This window comes from Halyomorpha halys, unplaced genomic scaffold, assembly GCF_000696795.3.
Source record: "Halyomorpha halys isolate HHAL.00 unplaced genomic scaffold, Hhal_1.1 Scaffold964.1, whole genome shotgun sequence".
In the NCBI taxonomy this organism is placed as follows: domain Eukaryota; kingdom Metazoa; phylum Arthropoda; class Insecta; order Hemiptera; family Pentatomidae; genus Halyomorpha; species Halyomorpha halys.
In genome coordinates, this window is record NW_027115048.1 from 153,630 (window position 1) to 157,330 (window position 3,701).

At 33.2% G+C, this 3,701-nt stretch overlaps 1 long non-coding RNA gene across 1 annotated transcript in view; it reads right to left on the reverse strand.

Annotated features, from left to right (window-relative positions):
• Window positions 1-3,383: 3,383 nt before the first annotated feature.
• The window catches only part of LOC136796939 (uncharacterized), a 14,932-nt gene continuing 14,614 nt past the window's right edge, over window positions 3,384-3,701 (reverse strand). The window contains exon 3 of the long non-coding RNA XR_010844733.1: window positions 3,384-3,466. This is a non-coding gene — a long non-coding RNA (uncharacterized lncRNA). The remainder of the gene's footprint in view (window positions 3,467-3,701) is intronic.

Sequence of the window (3,701 nt, forward strand, 5' to 3'; positions counted from 1 at the left end):
TATATATGGGCATAGTCCGTCGTGAATACACTTCGCACGTTCTTTTTCGACATAAATCGGTTGATTTATTTATCATGCATCTTGATATTTTTATGATATTTTGATCTGATTGTTACCCACCGATATGTTATAACATTCCGTCCCATAGGATATAAGGGTTAAGAAATAGGGTTATTTTCTTTGTATTTGATTTTGTAATTACTAATTTGTTTAAAGTGAAATATACAAAAACAGAAAGACGTGCACTGTAAAGTTGTTCAAAAATTTGTTGTATTTGAAAAAATTATTAATTAAAAATTTGAGTATTTGAATGCTTGCTCTTTATTTTAAAACGAAGAAGGAAAACTACTCAAACATTTTATTTTTAATTTGTGATTCTAAGTTTTCTTTTTAAGAAATCGTGTTCGTGCCATTTCTAGTAGTTTCTAAAACTCTTGAACCTGGTCGGTCTAAGTTCCGCGTAGATCGGTTAATTCAGTGACCAAGTGCAATTTTTGTGTTTTGGAATTTCTGTGACTTGCAATAGATATTCCATTATTTTGCGATATAAGAATAAGTGGAGCTGTGAGAGGTGATGGGCAAGCGTGTGAGGTTGGGTAAAAGTGTCGATAGTGGCTGCTTGGCCTAACTGGCAGGGTCACCAAACTGGATCAAGATGACCAAATATGTTGCAGCAGAAGCGATCATCTGGAAGAAGAAGAATGGTTTGTACAATGGTCCAATGGTTATCGTAGTTTTATTTTTTCATGAATAAAAATTAAAAAGATTAATGTGTTAATAGTTGAAAAAAATTCAACTATATTATCAATATTCTATATTTGTTGTACCACGTTTCGGGTTTACCCCATATTCATGTACTAATATACCTACAATATATACAATTTAACATTACCAACGATTTTTTCAATATATTATATAGATACAATTAAAACCTTACAATCTATTTTACCTCAGTTTGTTATTGCATCTATTTTTAAATGTTTTCACTGATTCTTTCTCTACTTACATGGCCAGACTAAAAATAAAACTGTCCAATATAAATCCATAATTTCAACTTATATTACGAAATATATATTAAATATAAATATATCAATAAGGAGGTGAAAATAAAACACACCGGCATATTTATATGTCTAAGAGAGATAATGCCTACTATATAGCACAAGAGCTCAAGGGAAGAAAAAAATCAGTTATTTCACTCCGATATTTGGTTATTTTAATGAAAACTATGTATAATTACTAGTCATAATTGATGAGTCTGCCAAGTGTAGGTAGGGGAAATAAAAAATGGCGGCGGTTTCAAAACTTAAAAAAAAAAAATATTTTTTCATTCGGAGCTCTATATCATTAAAACTATCAACAACACTAGAGAACATCATTTATAGTAGAGTAATTTTTTTTTTTATCCTGAGCCCTAATAGAGCTATTTACTTTCAATAGTTCCCCATACATAGCTTTTTAACAAGCAAAATTTAATATAAAAAAATGCGGTGAAAAATCAGTAGTTAGTGATTTATTTTGAGAAATCTATAGCTCGAAATCCATTCGAAGTACAAATGTCTATTAGTACACAAATTAAAGCTGGTTTAATGTACTATGAAGTATAACAACTTCAATTTTTTTTTATTTGTTTGTTGATTTCAAAGCGGCCAACGATAGTGTGGATCGAAAGGGTCTCTACGAAGCACTGAGACAGCTTAAAGTTCCTGTAGGGCTAATAAGACTGATAAGGATGACCATGACAGACCTTGAATGCGTTGTACAAATGCAAGGTGATTGCTCTGAAAGTTTTTCGTCTACAAGGGAAGTCCGCTAGGGCGATGCACTAATATGCTTATTGTTTAATTTGGCTCTAGGAAAGGCCATAAGAGATTCCGGGATTCAGACGACAGTAACTATTATAAATAGAACCGTACAACTCCTAACACGCCGACGACATCGATATAATTGGACGCTCAAAAGAGGTATTCTACTCTCTTGCGGAAGCAGTAAGAAAATTTAGTCTAGTGGTCAAACACAAGAAGACTACGTATATGATCGCTAAACAACACCCAGGACATCCTGGGGAAAAGGCGGGATTTGGAAATTGTCTCTTCGAAAGGGTTTCTGAATTCACGTACCTTGGCTAACTGTTCAAATGCGATAATGCCATCGAAGCAGATATCAAAAGCAGGATAATAGTCGCAAACAGATGTACTTTGTATCGAGGCAACATCTATCAAGCAGGTTAATGACCAGAAACACCATTATCTGTATAAAACTCTGATTCGCCCAGTTCATACATATTTGGTCCGATGTTAGTTGGTGGAGAGTGGGGACGAAGAACAAGTGAAGAGATTTACAACCTCTAAGACGTTATTAATCTTATCAAAACGATATTGTCTGAGATGGGCTGGACATGTGGCCAGGATGGAAGAACAGGAAACTCATTTAAGATTACTGACGGAAATAGCCCCTGGCCGGAGGAGAGTTGACCGGCTTCGACTTCGATGGATTGACTGTGTGGCTGCGGATGCGAGGGGTTTGCGAGTCCACAACTGGATGGCAGCAGCGAAGGACAGAAACTTCTGGACGTTGCTGATTGAGGAGGCCTGGATACGTGAACTTGTAGCGTCAAACTAACTAACTTATGTACTATAAAGTAGTCTATAATGTTTATCTTCGTAGGAGTAGTAGTTTCCATGATAATCGACAACATGGATTCAAGAAATGTTGATTCCTATTTGTTCGGACAACAATTTTGTGTTATGAAAAAATATATCTCAGGAACTATAAGACATACAGATGCCTGCTAGCACTCAAATTAAAACTTGTTGAATGTGCTATAAAGTAGTTCATAACATTTGTCTTCATAGAAGAAGTAGTTTTTATAATATTTGCTAAAATAAATTGTTTTATAGTTGTTCGGACAAAATTTCAAGTACAAAATTCGTATTCATTTGCGAATATTATAAAAATGACAACACGAAGATACGTGTCATATACTACTTTATAGTAAGATTACCTTTGTTTTGAGTGCTGACAGATATTTGTGCGTCGAATGGATTTTGTGATATGGATTTCTCATTTTTCAAAATAAATTCACTAGCTACTGATTTTTCAGTGCATTTTTTATAAAATGGTGCTTTTTAAAAGTTATATCTAGGTTACTATTGATCGTAAATAGCTCTCTTAGGGCTCATATTTCAGAAAATTTACTCTACTTTAAATATTGTTTTCTTAGGTTTTCTAATATTGTTGGGAGTTACAGGGCTCTTGTTAAAGATATAGAGCTCTGAATGAAAAATTAACCACTCTTTTATAAAGAGGACCACAGTCTGATTTCATCTAAGTACTTAAATTAAAAGAAGTACAAACAATTTAAAAATATACCCACCGAATGTAGCAAAGTGTAGTCCAAGTTGAAGAAACCACAAACAGAGAAAACTACCTCTCTCTTCATCGCAATGTGCAGCTTTAGTTTTTCCTTGTAAATAATGGAAAGATAGTTAGTGTTAGTTTTGTATAATAAATAATTTGCTCTCAACTTTAACAGCATTGTTTTTCATATTAATTGATTTTATTTAATTAAATTATTTCCAATTAATTGATTTCTATAAAAAAATCAACTTTCTTTTCAAGCAACATACCTATTAATCCCTAATCACGTCAAACGGTTCATGATATAAATTTTTAAACAATGTAACTCCAAAACGACTTCA